The sequence below is a fragment of the Salmo trutta genome, chromosome 1 (genome assembly GCF_901001165.1).
Source record: "Salmo trutta chromosome 1, fSalTru1.1, whole genome shotgun sequence".
Taxonomy (NCBI): domain Eukaryota; kingdom Metazoa; phylum Chordata; class Actinopteri; order Salmoniformes; family Salmonidae; genus Salmo; species Salmo trutta.
In genome coordinates, this window is record NC_042957.1 from 75002259 (window position 1) to 75023531 (window position 21273).

Here is a 21273-nt window from a genome sequence, read left to right on the forward strand (position 1 = left end):
ATACTCATCATAAACGTTGATAAAATATTAAACTGTTATTCAAAGAATTATAGATAAACATCTCAATGCAACCGCTGTGAATGATTTCAAAAAAGTTTCACGGGGAAAGCACACTTTGCAATAATCTGAGTACAGCGCTCAGAAAACCAAACCAGCAATACAGATACCCACCATTTTGGAGTCATCTAAAATCATAAATAGCATTATAAATATTCACGTACCTTTGATGATCTTCATCAGAATGCACTCTCAGGAATCCCAGGTCCACAATAAATGTTGTTTTGTTCGATAAAGTCAATAATTTATGTCCAAATACCTCCTTGTTGTTTGCGCGTTCAGTAAGCTACTCCAAATGTAGGAAGCGCGCCAAAAATTTCACGACGAAAAGTAAAAAAAAAGTAATATTTACGTTTGTAGAAACATGTCAAACGTTGTATAGCATCAATCTTTAGGGCCTTTTTAACATAAAACTTCAATAATATTCCAACCGGACAATTCCAATGTCTTGAAAAATGTAATGGAACACAGCTACCTCAACACGTGAACGCGCTCCACTGAAGTCATGTCATTTTCTGAGTCACCAACTTCCCGGCCTTCTTGTTCGCTCTCTGTTCACTGCAAAAGCCTGAAACAAGGTTCTAAAGACTGTTGACATCTAGTGGAAGCCTTAGGAAGTGCAAAATGAACCCTAAGTCACTGTGTGTTAGATAGACAATGACTTGAAAAGACTACAAGCATCAGATTTCCCACTTCCTGGTTAGATTCTTCTCAGGTTTTTGCCTGCCATATGAGTTCTGTTATACTCACAGACATCATTCAAACAGTTTTAGAAACTTCAGAGTGTTTTCTATCCCAATCTACTAATAATATGCAAATATCTGACTCTGGGCCCGAGTATTAGGCAGTTTACTCTGGGCACGCCTTTCATCCGAAAATGAAAATACTGCCCCCTATACCTTAAAAAGTTTTAAACAAACACGTTTGTTGAATGCTTAAATTAGCTAATGAAAAAACACAACAATCTCTTTCATAATTTCTTTAACCAATAAAAGAAAAATTTACAACATTTCTGAAAATGGAATGAATAAACTCTTGTTATTTTCTCAATCTGGGTTCCAAGTAAATGAGAGATGGAATGTTTGTCTCTGTTGTGTTGAAGCCCAATCAAGCAGGAGAGACCAGCCTCCCCTTTACCCAGCTGTGTGTCCATGAAGAGTGACTGCTCTATGAATTTACCTAAACGGTTTAGAGAGGGAGACTTTTCTACTGAACAACGGTAAGAAGAACTCATGGCTCATGGTCAGTGAGTTAAACAACACTGTCTCTAGTAAATTCTCTTCTCCCATTTTCCCATTTATTTTTGTTGTTTTCATAATCCATAGGCTAATCCTTTTTGCATTTTCAGAGTCATAAAACAAAATTAAACAAAAACAACATTCCCTTCCTATGTGTGTGTGTGTGTGCGTGCGTGCGTGCGTGCGTGTGTGTGTGTGTGAGAGAGAGAGAGACCTCCCTGGATGAGGAGATGTAATCTCATGTTTTGTCCACAGTTACCAACAGGAGAGATCAGAGTCAGAGATTCTCAGTGGTCAGTCTTCCCAGAGTCATCAAACAGACCTGGCCTCCATATTCAGTGTATGTATATTTGTTTTTGTTTACCTCCAGTAAAGTTGATCTGTCAATCATTCATTAATATGTTAATGAGAAAGCATTTCTTCTCTTGCTTAACTTAATTACTTTATTTATTTCAGTTGCTTGAAGAAAAAATATTGAAATTTGTGAAGAATGAGCTGAAGATGTTCAAGAGGATTCTTAGTCCAGAACTCCCACAAGGCTTTGAGAGTCAGAAGCAGGATAAGGAAGTGGTGGATGCTGAAGATGGGAAGCAGGAGAGCAGTGCCAGAGAGGGGGCTCTGAATATCACACTGCACGTCCTGAGGAAAATGAACCAGAAGGAGCTTGCTGACACACTGGAGAAAAGTAAGATTTGTCTGCCTCACGCTAAATGCTGTTTTATAACAAACATTTAAAAGCTGCTGATAAAGTACAGCTAAAATACCTGTGTAACTCAATGATATTGTAACAGCCTTACAACACTTAGTGACCTCATCAAGTAGCAGAGGAATGTGTTGCGTTGATTCATTTAGACACAGAGAAGAGGGGAGAGACAGTGAAGAGGAGAGACAGAGGAGAGAGAGAGATAACATTAATAATACCATAAATAATACCAATAATATTATAATCAATCACTCCAGTGTGTAATGCATTATGAAAACATTTACACATTTATACAGACAGTTAAGAGAATACATTATTGTAATGTACAACATTATAACACCGTCCTACAATACTGTAGGCATTAAAACAGACGATAAATTAATATCCGCTGTGTTATTTTTAGATTCAGTAGAGCTTGATGTCATTTGCCAACGTGAACTCAAATCTAATCTAAAGAAGAAGTTTCAATGTATATTTGAGGGGATCGCTAAACAAGGAAACCCAACACTTCTCAATAAGATCTACACAGAGCTCTACATCACAGAGGGTGGAAAAGGAGAGGTCAATAATGAACATGAGCTGAGACAGATTGAGACAACAACCAGGAAACAAGCAAGACCAGAGACTGCAATCAAATGTAACGACATCTTCAAACCCTTAACTGGACAAGACAAACTTATCAGAACTGTGCTGACAAAGGGAGTCGCTGGCATTGGAAAAACTGTCTCTGTGCAGAAGTTCATTCTGGACTGGGCTGAAGGAAAAGCAAATCAGGATGTCCAATTTGTATTTTCATTCCCTTTTCGGGAGCTGAATTTGATGAAAGGGGAAAAACACACTTTGATTGAACTTCTCAATCACTTCTCAATGGAAACCAAAGAATCAAGAATCTCCAACTACGACAAGTACAACGTTCTGTTCATCTTTGATGGTCTGGATGAGTGTCGACTGCCCCTAGACTTCCAGAAGAACAAGATCTGTTGTGACGTCACAGAGTCAACCTCAGTGGATGTTCTGCTGACAAATCTCATTAAAGGAAATCTGCTTCCCTCTGCTCTCCTCTGGATAACTACCCGACCTGCAGCAGCCAATAAGATCCCTTCAGGGTGTGTTGACCAGCTGACAGAGGTACGAGGGTTCAATGACCCACAGAAGGAGGAGTACTTCAGGAAGAGATTCAGTGATAAGGACCTGGCCAGCAGAATCATCTCGCACATAAAGACATCAAGGAGCCTCCACATCATGTGCCACATTCCAGTATTTTGTTGGATTTCGGCAATAGTCCTTGAACACATGCTGAAACACAAGAGAGAAGAGATGCCCAAGACTCTGACTGAGATGTACACACACCTTGTGGTGTTTCATACCAAACAGCAGAATGAAAAGTATCTTGGTAAAGAAGAGACAGGTCCACACTGGAATAAAGAGAACATTCTGTCACTGGGAAAACTGGCTTTTCAACAACTTGTGAATGGCAATCTGATTTTCTATGAAGAAGACCTGAAAGAGGCTGGCATTGATGTCAATGAAGCATCAGTGTACTCAGGATTGTGCACACAGATCTTTAAAGAGGAATGTGGGCTGTACCAGAACAAGGTGTACTGCTTTGTGCATCTGAGCATTCAGGAGTTTCTGGCTGCTGTATATGTGTTCCTCTCATTCATCAACAACAATGAGAACCTAATGGCCAAACCTCAATCAACTTCCAGTAACTTTACTGTGCTGTTCAGAGACATGCCTGAAGTTACTTCCTACAAGAGTGCTGTGGATGTAGCCTTACAAAGTGAAACAGGAAACCTGGATCTTTTCCTCCGCTTCCTTCTGGGCCTCTCACTGGAGTCAAATCAGAAGCACTTACGTGGTCTACTGACAAAGACGAGAAGCAACTCACAGAGCCATGAAGAAACAGTCAAGTACATCAAGGAGAAGATCAGGGAGAATCCCTCTCCAGAGAGGTGCATCAATCTGTTCCACTGTCTGAATGAACTGAATGACCATTCTCTAGTGGAGGAAATCCAAAGCTACCTGAAATCAGGAAGTGTCTCAAAAGCCAACCTGTCACCTGCACAGTGGTCAGCTCTGGTCTTTGTGTTGCTGACTTCAGAAAAGGAGCTGGATGTGTTTGACCTGAAGAAATACTCCAGATCAGAGGAAGGTCTTCTGAGGCTGCTGCCAGTGGTCAAAGCCTCCAGAGTTGCTCTGTGAGTACAAACATGACATTTAAGTACCAATCATCAGGAAGACATATTCAGTTTAGAGAACTGATATTGAAAAACTATATTGAACAACATATTGATTCAATACATTGATGTTCACATAAGTATAACAATATGACCATACATTTGTGGTAGACGGAAGATGAATCTATATGCTGTTTTAGAGAATAAACCATTGTCCTTCTACACTACTGGTGTTAAATGAACAGTGTTTTTGTGAAATCATGATTATCTCTCTGTCAGGCTGACAGGCTGTGGAGTAACAGAGGAAGGCTGTGCTTCTCTGGTCTCAGCTCTGAGGTCAAACCCCTCACACCTGAGAGAGCTGGATCTGAGTAACAATGACCTGAAGGATTCAGGAGTGAAGCTGCTCTCTGCTGGACTGGGGACCTGAGCTACAATCACCCAGGAGACTCAGGAGTCAGACTGCTCTCTGCTGGACTGGAGGATCCATACTGCAGACTGGAGAAACTCAAGTATGTAGAAGGTTTATGTCAATGTTCATATCAGACATGTTTGAGTTATCAGGCTAGTTAAGACACCAATTGGACAAATATGCTGTGTGTGTGTGTGTGTGTGTGTGTGTGTGTGTGTGTGTGTGTGTGTGTGTGTTTGTGTGTGTGTGTGTGTGTGTGTGTGTGTGTGTGTGTGTGTGTGTGTGTGTGTGTGTGTGTGTGTGTGTGTGTGTGTGTGTGTGTGTGTGCGTTAACATGTATCACTCAATGACTGTCTGTTCTTCTGCTTACCTCTACAGTGTGGAACATGGTGGAGAGTACACAATGAAACCTGGGCTTAGAAAATGTGAGTGTTGACTGCTGTGAAGAATATGTCTAAGAATAAGTCTTAATTCAAGATAAGTCAAAGTCAAAGACCATCATCATTACTTACTTGGTCATATTGCTTTGACAATGTGTGTGTCTGTGTTTGTGTGTGGCGCATTTGTGTTACATAAGAAATGTGTGTGTGTGTGTGTGTGTGTGTGTGTGTGTGTGTGTGTGTGTGTGTGTGTGTGTGTGTGTGTGTGTGTGTGTGTGTGTGTGTGTGTGTGTGTAATCAATGGGAATAAGTGTGTTTTATATTAACATACACTATCACATATGATCATTCAACAAGTCTCAAGTCACCTTAACTTCTCCTTCTGATACCTAGAAACATCTACATTAAATGAATTAGTGAAAAGTGAGTTAACATTCTAATGTGAATGATGATGATTTCTAATATTGTGTCTGGTTTCATCCATCAGATGCCTGTGATCTCACACTGGACCCAGACACAGTAAACATACACCTCTTTCTGTCTGAGGAAAACACAAAGGTGACATGGAGGAGAGAGAAGCAGCCGTATCCTGATCACCGAGAAAGATTTGAGGACTGTGGACAGGTGCTGTGTGGAGAAGGTCTGACTGGACGCTGTTACTGGGAGGTAGAGTGGAGTGGGAGTGTGGCAATTATAGGAGTGACATATAAAGGAATCAGCAGGAGAGGAGCGGGTATGGACTGTCTGATTGGATGGAATGACAAGTCCTGGAGTCTGTTCTGCAATGACAACAGTTACAAAGCCTATCACAATAATAATCCCACTACCATAGACGTCCTCTCCTCCAGCTCCCACAGAGTAGGAGTGTATCTGGACTGGCCAGCCGGCACCCTGTCCTTCTACACAGTCTCCTCTGACACACTGACCCACCTTTACATATTCCACACTATATTCACTGAGCCCCTCTATCCAGGGTTTAGGGTTTGGTTTGAAGACTCCTCAGTGTCCCTGTGTCAGGTGGTCCCTGTGTCAAACACAACATGATGTTTCACTCCAGTCCTGGTCATGTTCAGTAAGACACACTGGAGCAACAATGTAGAATATCTCTCTAGTGTGTAAACATATGATTGTAAATATTCATGAATAAACACCATTGAAGTTGACAGACATTGTCAACTAGAGTCATTTATTAATAGAATGAATCACCACACTGTGTTGTAAAACCTGGTTTCATTTAGAAATCACTGATCTTGTTGTTATTGGGCTTCTTGGTGTTTGTAAATATTGTTGTCTGTAGAATGTTTATTTGTCAAATTCTTGACACAACAATCTTGTTTCTGTATAAACTAAATTCCACTGAATGAAATATACATGTGACAGATTTGACCCCCCCCCCCCCCCCCCCACATTGACTCATATTACAACAGATACAGTATATCTATTTATTTATTGATAGAGCAACATATACCAGGACCCCACCTCTCTCCTCCACAGTATCACCCTGCTTCTCTTCTACAGTATCCTCCCTGCGTCTCAATCCACAGTATCCACCCTGCGTCTCAATCCACAGTATCCACCCTGCCTCTCTTCTACAGTATCCACCCTGCTTCTCCTCCACAGTATCCACCCTGCGTCTCAATCCACAGTATCCACCCTGCGTCTCAATCCACAGTATCCACCCTGCGTCTCAATCCACAGTATCCACCCTGCGTCTCAATCCACAGTATCCACCCTGCCTCTCTTCTACAGTATCCACCCTGCTTCTCCTCCACAGTATCCACCCTGCGTCTCAATCCACAGTATCCACCCTGCCTCTCTTCTACAGTATCCACCCTGCTTCTCCTCCACAGTATCCTCCCTGCGTCTCAATCCACAGTATCCACCCTGCGTCTCAATCCACAGTATCCACCCTGCCTCTCTTCTACAGTATCCACCCTGCTTCTCCTCCACAGTATCCACCCTGCGTCTCAATCCACAGTATCCACCCTGCCTCTCTTCTACAGTATCCACCCTGCTTCTCCTCCACAGTATCCACCCTGCGTCTCAATCCACAGTATCCACCCTGCGTCTCAATCCACAGTATCCACCCTGCGTCTCAATCCACAGTATCCACCCTGCGTCTCAATCCACAGTATCCACCCTGCCTCTCTTCTACAGTATCCACCCTGCTTCTCCTCCACAGTATCCACCCTGCCTCTCCTCCACAGTGTCCACCCTGCGTCTCAATCCACAGTATCCACCCTGCCTCTCTTCTACAGTATCCACCCTGCTTCTCCTCCACAGTATCCACCCTGCCTCTCCTCCACAGTGTCCACCCTGCTTCTCCTCCACAGTATCCACCCTGCTTCTCCTCCACAGTATTTACCCTGCTTCTCCTCCACAGTATCCACCCTGCCTCTCCTCCACAGTGTCCACCCTGCTTCTCCTCCACAGTATCCACCCTGCTTCTCCTCCACAGTATCCACCCTGCTTCTCCTCCACAGTATCCACCCTGCCTCTCCTCCACAGTATCCACCCTGCCTCTCCTCCACAGTATCCACCCTGCCTCTCCTCCACAGTATCCACCCTGCCTCTCCTCCACAGTATCCTCCCTGCCTCTCCTCTACAGTATCCACCCTGACTCTCCACCACAGTATCCACCCTGCCTCTCCTCCACAGTATCCACCCTGCCTCTCCTCCACAGTATCCACCCTGCCTCTCCTCCACAGTATCCACCCTGCCTCTCCTCCACAGTATCCTCCCTGCCTCTCCTTCACAGTATCCACCCTGCCTCTCCTCCACAGTATCCACCCTGCCTCTCCTCTACAGTATCCTCCCTGCCTCTCCTCCACAGTACCCACCCTGCCTCTCCTCCACAGTATCCTCCCTGCCTCTCCTCCACAGTATCCACCCTGCCTCTCCTCCACAGTATCCTCCCTGCCTCTCCTTCAGAGTATCCACCCTGCCTCTCCTCCACAGTATCCACCCTGCCTCTCCTCTACAGTATCCTCCCTGCCTCTCCTCCACAGTACCCACCCTGCCTCTCCTCCACAGTATCCACCCTGCTTCTCCTCCACAGTATCCACCCTTCCTCTCCCTCACAGTATCCACCCTGCCTCTCCTCTACAGTATCCACCCTGCCTCTCCTCCACAGCACCCACTGTGCCCCCCCTCCATCACCTATACATAACAGATATATCCCTCTCTCTCCTTCTTTTCCACCCCTCTGTCACAGCTCTCTCCTTCCCCAATACATAAAACTGGCAGTCTGGGCGCTGTCCAGGAAGGGGTGGGTCTTTGAAATACCCCCACAGAACTCCACGCTTCCCATTTCCTGGGTACCCCACACAGTCTTTGAAGTAGTGATTGCAGGGTAATGAATTGTAATTTTGTATACATTTATTTAAATTAGCATCGGGACGCTTCTGGGGGGATTCTGGTAAGATGCAGGCAAATTCGTCTGAATTCCGGTAGACGGACGATTCTGGGCAGTCATTCATTTTGATTCCGGGCTGAGTCCGACACCCGATTCCGGGCCAGAACGTAATAAATACCTGGAATGGGATATTACTTGTTAGTAGAACTTGCTACTTGAGCTGAGTTGCTGACAGACAGCAGTTTTCAAAGTGGAAACTAATCAGTAGCCCTACATGTTACAAGGTAGGCTATTTAGATTGTCATTATAGAGACACATATTTTACAACCCTTTTTCCATAAAACATTAACGCTCTAGAACTGATGCACATCAAGAAATAAGGCAACAAAGCACAGGATGTGTCTGTTAGTAAACTGTTTTATTTCCAAGAGATAATGAATAAAAGAGAACAATTAACATTCAAGAATTAGTTGTCACTGTGTTAACCACAACCAACATGCTGGATCTCTGTTTAGGGGTCAGTGCTCTAAAATGAGTCTCTCTGGGGAGAGAGAGAGGGGAGGGCCTGTCTCTAAAATGAGTCTCTCTGGGGAGAGAGAGAGGGGAGGGCCTGTCTCTAAAATGAGTCTCTCTGGGGAGAGAGAGAGGGGAGGGCCTGTCTCTAAAATGAGTCTCTCTGGGGAGAGAGAGAGGGGAGGGCCTGTCTCTAAAATGAGTCTCTCTGGGGAGAGAGAGAGGGGAGGGCCTGTCTCTAAAATGAGTCTCTCTGGGGGACATGACACCAAAACTAAGATGTGAGCTGACAATGTTGTTTAATAATTTATATACCAAAATACAGGAATCAGAAATGTTGGTACCTTCAATATAACTGTTCTAGATTTGAGATGTTTATGAAAATACGTTCTTTGCAAAATGCTATGTATCCATTGTTTAGCTGGAATGGAATGTTTGTAACCTGTATATTTGACTGTGACATGTGGTTGTCTCACCTAGCTATCTTACACTTTTTTTTACAATCGCTATTTCTCAATACTTAGGTCACTTTTTCAGAACTCTTCTCACAGTGAGCACAACAGCAGTCTATGTGGGCTAAACTGTGGATCATTTTCATTGCTTTGACACAAAATGCATTCAATGACTACATCTTTCAAATGTCATGACTTCTTTTCTCACTCAGACACAACCACCACCAAAACTCTATGTACCTACAGGCCAATTTGCATGTTTACATACTCTTTTCAAAACTGTTAAACAATTAGACCAACCACAGCTGATTACCATTGTAGCTGAACACCTATCTAGGTGTTAGTCTTTCAATTTCATTACCCTCTATACAAAAGGGGACATCTTAGGAATAATGCTGTACTGTAATGTAAACATGGAACCAGCCAGAGATAGAGAAGTGGCTGGGAGAGGGAGAGGGGTACGTCTGCATGGTGGAAGAAGACTGAGAGGAAGATCAAGAGCTGCAGTCTCAGATGAGATTAGGGCTACTATAATTGATCATGTAATAAATCATGGTCTATCAATAACAGAGGCTGGTCTGAGAGTGCAGCCAAATCTGTAACGCTCAACAGTGGCATCTAGTGTGAGAAATTTCCGGCAAAACATCAGGTAATATGTGCATTCTGCAAGGGCATCTGACTGAACTGCACATTACAGAAGTAAATTGAGCAAAGCCTCCAAACCCACTTGTGTGTAATTGTTTTTCTATTTCTGCTTAGGACACAATGGTATACCTCCCAGGATTTTCACTGCTGTGCAGGACACTGCAATCATTGATATGGTCATCAGAAACAATGGCATAAAACTCACAGAGATTTTGGACAGAGTGTTGGCAGACAACATTACATTTGGAAATATTCACAATGTAAGCATAACAACTATTTCTAGAGTCCTGAAACAACATCAAGTCAGGAAGAAGCAGTTGTACACTGTCCCTTTGAGAGGAACTCTGAACGAGTCAAGCAACTCAGGAACCAATATGTCCAGGTAAGATGACTATAAAATATAGAACTGGTTTTGAATAAAACCAAACAGGGCAGAGACACACAATGGCATGATTTTAGGTATAATGTAAACTACCGTAATAGACTAACTCTTATGTTGCCTTGTGGATTTATTTTAGAGAGTCATGGAGATTGAAGCCAGGCAAACACCCCACATATTCATCTTTGTGGATGAGGCTGGTTTCAAAATGGCCAAAACACAGCGGCGAGGAAGGAGTGTGATTGGGAAAAGAACCACAGTGGATGTCCTGGGCCAGAGGGGTGCCAACATCACAATGTGTGCAGCAATATCCTCTGATGGATGGCTGTTACACAAACCACTCATTGGACCATACAACACCAAGCGTCTCATTTCATTCCTGGATAACCTCTATGGAAGGGTTGTGCCAGGTGAGGAAAGGGTTGCAGTGAGGTGGAATCGGCCAACGTTTGTAATTGTATGGGACAATGTGGCATTTCACCACTCCCATGCAGTCACAGAGTGGTTTGCAGCCCATCCCAGGATGGTGTCACTTTTCCTCTCACCTTACTCTCCATTCCTCAACCTCATAGAGGAATTATTTTCCTCATGGAGATGGAAGGTTTATGACCACCATCCACATGATCAAATGTCCCTCCTGGATGCAATGAATGCTGGATGCCTGGACATATCTGCTGAAGATTACCAGGGATGGACCAGACATGCCAAAAGATTCTTTCCTATGTGTATTGCCCAAGATGACATAAGATGTGATGTGGATGAGAACCTGTGGCCAAATGCAGAAGACAGGGTTGACTAGCATTGCTACTGTATCTGTATCGGTAGATGGTGTATTTACAAATTCTTATATTTTGGAATCACTCAATGCCAGAAAATGACATAAAACATATTGAAGCATATTGCATCATGTCTGATTCATTCCTGTAACATATACTGCAGTGAATTCTAAACAGTAGAGAGGTGTCACTCTTGTTTTGTAAAGAAAACATTGTGTAATGCTACATGTTGTTAGTGTTTTTAGGTCATTGTTTTATGAGTGACAACGTGTGCTTGTTGGGTGACAACCTTTGATAGTGTTATGGAAGAATGAATTGATTTGAGACATGTATGAAGTGTTTTGGTAGGTTTAATGCATTTTGGATGTGAAATTAACTGCTGTGCCAAGCTGAAAGCTGGTTAGGAGAACTGTGTGAAGAGTTTCGAAAAAGTGACCTAAGTATTGAGAAATGGGTCCTAGCGATTGTAAAAAAAACTGTAAGATGAATGCACTTACAGATGCCATATCTTAATTTGACCCAGTTTATCACAGCAGGAAAATAATCCTGCATCATCAACAAATGTGCATTTTCATGTGGATTATAACTTAGGCACATTTTTTGTAGGGGCTGATCCATTTTTCACTAGGGCAAATCAAGTCTGACATTTTTAATTGTAAATTACCACTTTAGAAGCCTTTATAAAGCCTTGTAGTGGTTTAATAATATATTAATATTAAATATTAAACAAACACAACATTCCCTCCCTCCCTGTGTGTGTGTGTATGCTCGCACTCCTTGGATGTTTTGTCCACAGAAACCAACAGGAGAGATCAGTCAGAGATCCTCAGTGGTCAGTCTTCCCCGAGTTATCAAACAGACCTGGCCTCCATATTCAGTGTATGTGGTCCTGTTATGTACATTTGTTTTTGTTTACCTCAAGTAAAGTTTCTGTCTGTCACAGGCGTCGAAATGAGTAGACCATGGCGCAGCGTGTATAGTGCTCATATTTAAACTTTTAATGAAGACCCTTGAACCAAAACAATAAAACAACTGACAACAGTTCCATAAGGTACTCTGACAAAACGGAAAACAACTACCCACAAAACCCAAAGGAAAAACAGGCTGCCTAAGTATGGCTTCCAATCAGAGACAACGATACACACCTGCCTCTGATTGGAAACCATACCAGGCCAAAACATAGAAAACAAAACATAGAAATAGAAATCTAGAAAAACCCCACATAGAAACAGAAAACCAAAAACCACCCAAAACAACCACCTGTCACGCCCTGACGACTCTACTATGGAAAATGACCTCTTACAAGGGTCAGGACGTGACACTGTCAATCATTCATTAATGTGTTAATGAGAAAGCATTTCTTCTCTTGCTTAACTTATCTACTTTATTTATTTCAGTTGCTTGAAGAGAATATTATGAAATTTGTGAAGAACGAGCTGAACATGTTCAAGAGGATTCTTAGTCCAGAACTCCCAGAAGGCTTTGAGAGTCAGAAGCAGGATAAGGAAGTGGTGGACGCTGAAGATGAGAAGCAGGAGAGCAGAGCCAGAGAGGCGGCTCTGAAGATCACACTGCATGTCCTGAAGAAAATTAACCAGAAGGAGCTTGCTGACACACTGGAGAAAAGTAAGAGCTGTCTGCCTCATGTTGAATGCTGTTTTATAACAACCATTTAAAAGCAGTAGCTAAAGTACAGCTAAAGTTTCTGTGTAACTCAATGATATTGTAGCAGCCTTAACACATTTAATCCCATTGGTCACAATAGTGAGAAAAAAGTTAGTACTTTATAGGCTCTAGAGAAGTTAAAGTTGTACTTATCAACAAATAAGTCCTATATTATATATTTATTAAGGTGCCTAGTATGATTCAGATAAGTTTCATATGATTTTTCTAAATGGTCACAACAGGGCCAGATTACCAAACAGGCACGCACGGCATGTGCCCCGGGCCCCCGACCTCCAGCGGCCCCCAAAACATATCAAATGACACATAGAACATAGAAAATATGATAGCAAAATGTGTAGAATTGCAGGAAACTAGATATGAAGATAAAACATTTTCTCTCAGCTGAAAATGTTATGTGTTATGGATATACTAGATCAAGATGATGTTACAGATGATTTTACCATTATCCATTAGCCTTTACATATGTTTAAATGAGTGTTTTTGACTCTAATACATTAATGTATTGTTATTTCAGAGGGAGTTGGCAATATAAACCCATTAACTAAATTAGTGTAATATATTAACAAATATTTAATGTCAATAGGTTTATTTAGTGTCTTGTACAATGGTAGACCTGGTTTATGTTAGTTGTGATGAATAGTCACATTGGTAGACCTGGTTTATGTTAGTTTTGATGAATAGTCACAATGGTAGATCTGGTTTATGTTAGTTTTGATGAATAGTCACATTGGTAGACCTGGTTTATGTTAGTTTTGATGAATAGTCACATTGGTAGACCTGGTTTATGTTAGTTTTGATGAATAGTCACATTGGTAGACCTGGTTTATGTTAGTTTTGATGAATAGTCACAATGGTAGATCTGGTTTATGTTAGTTGTGATGAATAGTCACAGTGGTAGACCTGGTTTATGTTAGTTTTGATGAATAGTCACAGTGGTAGACCTGGTTTATGTTAGTTTTGATGAATAGTCACAGTGGTAGACCTGGTTTATGGGAGTTCTGACGAATAGTCACAGTGGCAGACCTGGTTTATCAAAGTAGTGGGACATTGCCACTGGTGTAAACCTGGTTCATGTGGGTATTTGGCCTGAAATATGCAGGTGTAGATCTGGTTTATATCAGTATTGGGACTCAGTCAAGGGTGTAGACCTGGTTTGTAGGAGTACTGAAGCTGGTTTACAGTTCATGAGTATTCAGACTTCTGCACATTTAGATCTGGCTTAGTTGACCAGTTGGGTTCAAACACAGGGACAGACTTTGTAGGAATGTACATTTTATGACAATTGGGGCTGACAAATAGCCGTAGACCTGTTTTTTAAAGTCAACATGGGGTTAGACGTGCAGGTGTAGACCTGGTCTGTAAGAATATTGGGGCTGAAGTACAGGTGTAGACCTGGTTTGTATAAGTGTTGAGTCTTAGGCACTGGGGACCGATTTTATATGAGGATGTCCATGGATTGACCTGGTTTATATGAGGATGTCCATGGATTGACCTGGTTTATATGAGTCTGTCTATGAATTGACCTGGTTTATATGAGGATGTCTATGGATTGACCTGGTTTATATGAGGATGTCCATGGATTGACCTGGTTTATATGAGGATGTCCATGGATTGACCTGGTTTATATGAGTCTGTCTATGAATTGACCTGGTTTATATAGTATGTCCATGGATTGACCTGGTTTATATGAGGATGTCCATGGATTGACCTGGTTTATATGAGTCTGTCTATGAATTGACCTGGTTTATATGAGTATGTCCATGGATTGACCTGGTTTATATGAGTCTGTCTATGAATTGACCTGGTTTATATGAGGATGTCTATGGATTGACCTGGTTTATATAGTATGTCCATGGATTGACCTGGTTTATATGAGGATGTCCATGGATTGACCTGGTTTATATGAGGATGTCTATGAATTGACCTGGTTTATATGAGGATGTCTATGAATTGACCTGGTTTATATGAGGATGTCTATGGATTGACCTGGTTTATATAGTATGTCCATGGATTGACCTGGTTTATATGAGGATGTCCATGGATTGACCTGGTTTATATAGTATGTCCATGGATTGACCTGGTTTATATGAGGATGTCTATGAATTGACCTGGTTTATATAGTATGTCTATGGATTGACCTGGTTTATATGAGGATGTCCATGGATTGACCTGGTTTATATAGTATGTCTATGGATTGACCTGGTTTATATGAGGATGTCCATGGATTGACCTGGTTTATATAGTATGTCCATGGATTGACCTGGTTTATATGAGGATGTCCATGGATTGACCTGGTTTATATAGTATGTCTATGGATTGACCTGGTTTATATGAGGATGTCCATGGATTGACCTGGTTTATATAGTATGTCTATGGATTGACCTGGTTTATGAGTATGTCCATGGATTGACCTGGTTTATATGAGGATGTCCATGGATTGACCTGGTTTATATGAGGATGTCTATGAATTGACCTGGTTTATATAGTATGTCTATGGATTGACCTGGTTTATGAGGATGTCTATGGATTGACCTGGTTTATATGAGGATGTCCATGGATTGACCTGGTTTATATAGTATGTCTATGGATTGAACTGGTTTATGAGGATGTCTATGGATTGACCTGGTTTATATAGTATGTCCATGGATTGACCTGGTTTATATGAGGATGTCCATGGATTGACCTGGTTTATATGATGGAGGACCAGACATACTGAATTACTGTGTTGTTGTCTCTACAGCTGAACAACTCTTTCCATGATGGAGGACCAGACATACTGAATTATTGTGTTGTTGTGTCTCTACAGCTGAACATCTCTTTCCATGATGGCCTTGTCACTGAACCAGCCCAGAAGGCCAAGGCCTCTTCTGAACACAACATTATGCACAATATCTTCAATAAAAACCCTTCATTAAAACCCACTTAATATAATTCTAGTGAATTCCATGTCCTTCCAGGTGTCTGACTATTAACAGTAGAATTATAGTGAATCCCTTGTCCTTCCAGGTGTCTGACTAGTAACAGTAGAATTATAGTGAATCCCTTGTCCTTCCAGGTGTCTGACTAGTAACAGTAGAATTATAGTGAATCCCTTGTCCTTCCAGGTGTCTGACTAGTAACAGTAGAATTATAGTGAATCCCTTGTCCTTTCAGGTGTCTGACTATTAACAGTAGAATTATAGTGAATCCCTTGTCCTTCCAGGTGTCTGACTAGTAACAGTAGAATTATAGTGAATCCCTTGTCCTTCCAGGTGTCTGACTAGTAACAGTAGAATTATAGTGAATCCCTTGTCCTTCCAGGTGTCTGACTATTAACAGTAGAATTATAGTGAATCCCTTGTCCTTCGAGGTGTTAGACTAGTAACAGTAGAATTATAGTGAATCCCTTGTCCTTCCAGGTGTTGGACTAGTAACAGTAGAATTATAGTGAATCCCTTGTCCTTTCAGGTGTTGGACTATTAACAGTAGAATTATAGTGAATCCCTTGTCCTTTCAGGTGTTGGACTATTAACAGTGAGTCAGGTGTTCTCTGAACCTGGTCCCGGAGAGCTTTTATCTGCTTACTTCTAAATGACCTAATGAGGAAATAACACACACCTGGCCATGGAACTGCTGAGCAGCCAATTGTCCAATTACCTTTGGTCTCTTAAAATTGGGGAGACCACAATTAAAAAGTGTTGTGATTCCTACACCGTTCACCTGATTTGGATGTAAATATCCTCAAATTAAAGCTATGTATACCAAAATATCATCATGAATTGAATGCCAAATATGTTAGGATTATTTTTTACTTACAGACAATGCTTCTGCAAAATGATAGCAAGAAGGATGGAATTTGATAATGTCTACAGCTCCACAGTGTGACTTTCACCATTTTGGAATGTAAACAATTGTTCTTCTACAGGGTTTAGCATATTCAACGAACAACACAAATCAACACAGGACAGTGGCTCCAAGTGGTCAACAATGGAATTACACAATAGCCTAAAGGAACTCAAACCCAACTACAGGGGCCAGAACACTCTTTAATAATCTCATTTCTTGTAAGGGAAAGGAAAATATGCTACATTTTGCAGTAGGCCTTTAGAATAATGCAAAACATATCCTTGACTCTATCCAAGTTGATGAGCGGGAAACAAATGATGCCAGTCAACCTGCTCAGCCGGCCCATCAAAACTACACCAAACTATAGCAAAACTAATTTCACACATCAGAGTTAACCTATAGACAAGATTAATTTGACAATCTGATGAGTGACAATATTAGGCCTATTAGTTGTCAAACTGTGTATGAAGAGATGGGCACATCTTGAAATTGGCCGATGCAGGGAAAGGAGCATCGCTTTATCAAATCCTTCTTCAGTCACACTTTTTACAGTAATATTTGTGCTGTACATGCATTCAGTACATGACCACTCGTGCGGTAACATTGCTTTAACTACTAAGCAAGAACTAGTAACATAATAAACATAACATTAAAATATGCTATTCTGTCATCAATGGATGAATGGGCATCAGCAACCAGATAGAAACTGATAATGGTGCATGTGACTTCAGTTATGTTTTGGTTTGCGCCGATACTTGGTTTTGGCTTTCCATATCTGGGGAAAGATGAAACCAGGGGTGAGCGACTGTCTGAGACTGTGGTGTTGAGACTCGTGGAACATTACATGAGCAAAGGCAGAAATGTAGTGGTGGAAAAAGTACTGAATTGTCATACTTGAGTAAAAGTAAAGATACTTTAATAGGCAATGACTGAAGTAAAACTGAAAGTCACCCAGTAAAATATTACTTGTGTAAAAGTCAAAAAGTATTTGGTTTTAAATATACTTTAGTATCAAAAGTAAATGGAATTGCTAAAATGTACTTAAGTATCAAAAATATTTTCAAACCAGACAGCACAATTGTCTTTCTTTTTTTTTTTTTACTGACGGATAGCCAGGGGTACACTCCAACACTCAGACATAATTTACAAATGAAGCATTTGTGTTTAGTTAGTCCACCAGATCAGAGGCAATACTACGGGATGACCAGGGATGTTCTCCTGATAAGTGTGTGAATTGGACCATTTTCCTGTCCTGCTAAGCATTCAAAATCTATCAAGTACTTTTGGGTGTCAGGGAAAATGTATGGAGAAAAAAGTACATTATTTTCTTTAGGAATGTAGTGAATTAAAAGTATGTGTAATGTGTGTGTGTGTGTCCAGTGTGTGTGTGTGTCCAGTCTGTGTGTGTGTGTGTGTCCAGTGTGTGTGTGGTGCATCTGAACCGTTCTCTCACGGACACAGAGTTACCATGGTTATTATTTACAGGAATAAACTGGACCAAACTGGTGTGTGTGTGTGTTACTCCATGTATTTAAATGTCATATTCTGATCAAACATAAAACACATGATTAGAGTGAAACATCATGTTGTGTTTGACACAGGGACCATCTGACACAGGGACACTGAAGAGGAGTTCTCCCAAACATTAAATCCTGGATAGAGGGGCTCAGTGAATGTAGTGTGGAATGTGTTCATGTGTTCAGGTGGGTCAGTGTGTCAGAGGAGACTCTGTAGAAGGACAGAGTGCCGGCTGGCCAGTCCAGATACACTCCTACTCTGTGGGGGCTGGAGGAGGGGACGTGTATGGAAATGAGATTATTATTGTGCCTGGCTCTGTAACTGTTGTCAGAGCAGAACAAACTCCAGGACTTGTCATTGTATCCAATCACACAGTCCTTACCCCATCCTCTCCTGCTGATTCCTTTATATGTCACTCCTATAACAGCCACACTTCCACTCCACTCTACCTCCCAGTAACAGTGCCCAGTCAGACCCTCTCTACACAGCACCTGTTCCCTGTCCTCAAATCTCTCTGGGTGATCAGGATATGGCTGCTCCTCTGTCCAACGTGTCACCTTTCTGTTCTCCTCAGACAGAGAGACGAGTCTGTTTGCTGTGTTTGGGTCCAGTGTGAGATCACAGGCATCTAATGGATGAAACCAGACACAATATTAGAAAACATCATCATTCACATTAGAATGTTAACTCACTTTTCACTAATTCCTTTAATGTAGATGTTTCTAGGTATCAAAAGGAGAAGTTAAGGTAACTTGAGACTTTTGAAATATCATATGTGATACTGTATGTTAATATAAAACACACTTATTCCCATTAATTACACACACACACACACACACACACGCACACATTTTTTATGTAACACGGACACAAACATTGTCAAAGAAACTCTTTCTAAACTCTGATGTCCCTGATTTCTGCCTCTGTAGAACTACAGCTTATATTTAATATGACCAAGTAAGTAATGATGGTGGTCTTGGACTTAGACTTAGCTTGAATTAAGACTTATTCTTAGTCATATTCTTCACAGCAGTCAACACTCACATTTTCTAAGGCCAGGTTTCATTGTGTACTCTCCACCATGTTCCACACTGTAGAGGTAAGCAGAAGAGCAGACAGTCATTGAGTGATACACGTGAACTCACACACAGACAGACAGACAGACAGACAGACAGACAGACAGACAGACAGACAGACAGACAGACAGACAGACAGACAGACAGACAGCATATAATCAATCAATCAATCAAATGTATTCATAAAGCTCTTCTTACATCAGCTGATGTCACAAAGTGCTGTACGGAAACCCAGCCTAAAACCCCAAACAGCAAGCAATGCAGGTGTTGAAGCACGGTGGCTAGGAAAAACTCCCTAGAAAGGCCAGAACCAAGGAAGAAACCTAGAGAGGAACCAGGCTATTTATAAAAAATAAATAAAAAAATTCACCTTTATTTAACCAGGTAGGCAAGGTGAGAACAAGTTCTCATTTACAACTGTGACCTGGCCAAGATAAAGCAAAGCAGTTCGCCACATAAAACAACACAGAGTTACACATGGAGTAAAACAAACATACAGTCAATAATACAGTAGAAAAATAAGTCTACATACAATGTGAGCAAATTAGGTGAGATAAGGGAGGTAAAGGCAATAAATAGGCCATGGTGGCGAAGTAAATACAATATAGCAATTAAAACACTGGAATGGTAGATTTGACAGTAGATGAGTGTGCAAAGTAGAAATACTGGGGTGCAAAGGAGCAAAATAAATAAATAAATACAGGAGGGGAAGAGGTAGTTGTTTGGGCTATTTATAGATGGGCTATGTACAGGTGCAGTGATCTGTGAGCTGCTCTGACAGCTGGTGCTTAAAGCTAGTGAGGGAGATAAGTGTTTCCAGTTTCAGAGATTTTTGTAGTTCGTTCCAGTCATTGGCAGCAGAGAACTGGAAGGAGAGGCGGCCAAAGGAGGAATTGGCTTTGGGGGTGACAAGTGAGATATACTTGCTGGAACGCGTGCTACGGGTGGGTGCAGCTATGGTGACCAGTGAGCTGAGATAAGGCAGGACTTTACCTAACAGGGTCTTGTAGATGACCTGGAGCCATTGGGTTTGGCGACGAGTATGAATCGCGGGCCAGCCAACGAGAGCGTACAGGTCGCAATGGTGGGTAGTATATGGGGCTTTGGTGACAAAACGGATGGCACTGTGATAAACTGCATCCAATTTGTTGAGTAGGGTGTTGGAGGCTATTTTGTAAATGACATCACCGAAGTCGAGGATCGATAAGATGGTCAGTTTTATGAGGGTATGTTTGGCAGCATGAGTGAAGGATGCTTTGTTGCGAAATAGGAAGCCAATTCTAGATTTAACTTTGGATTGGATATGTTTTTTGTGAGTCTGGAAGGAGAGTTTACAGTCTAACCAGACACCTAGGTATTTGTAGTTGTCCACATATTCTAAGTCAGAACCGTCCAGAGTAGTGATGCTGGACGGGCGGGCAGGTGCAGAGAGCAATCGGTTGAAGAGCATGCATTTAGTTTTACTTGTATTTAAGAGCAGTTGGAGGCCACGGAAGGAGAGTTGTACGGCATTGAAGCTCGTCTGGAGGGTTGTTAACACAGTGTCCAATGAAGGGCCAGAAGTATACAGAATGGTGTCGTCTGCGTAGAGGTGGATCAGAGACTCACCAGCAGCAAGAGCGACATCATTGATATATACAGAGAAGAGAGTCGGCCCAAGAATTGAACCCTGTGGCACCCCCATAGAGACTGCCAGAGGCCCGGACAACAGGCCCTCAGATTTGACACACTGAACTCTGTTGGAGAAGTAGTTGGTGAACCAGGCAAGGCAATCATTTGAGAAACCAAGGCTGTTGAGTCTGCCGATGAGGATGTGGTGATAGACAGAGTCGAAAGCCTTGGCCAGGTCAATGAATACGGCTGCACAGTATTGTTTCTTATCGATGGCTGTTAAGAAATCGTTTAGAACCTTGAGCGTGGCTGAGGTGCACCCATGACCAGCTCTGAAACCAGATTGCATAGCGGAGAAGGTACGGTGGGATTCGAAATGGTTGGTGATCTGTTTGTAAACTTGGCTTTCAAAGACCTTAGAAAGGCAGGGTAGGATAGATATAGGTCTGTAGCAGTGTGGGTCAAAA

General features: G+C 41.9%; 1 pseudogene; it reads left to right on the forward strand.

Annotated features, from left to right (window-relative positions):
* Window positions 1-1562: 1562 nt before the first annotated feature.
* LOC115207755 (NLR family CARD domain-containing protein 3-like) lies at window positions 1563-6145 on the forward strand (annotated as a pseudogene).
* Window positions 6146-21273: the final 15128 nt, after the last annotated feature.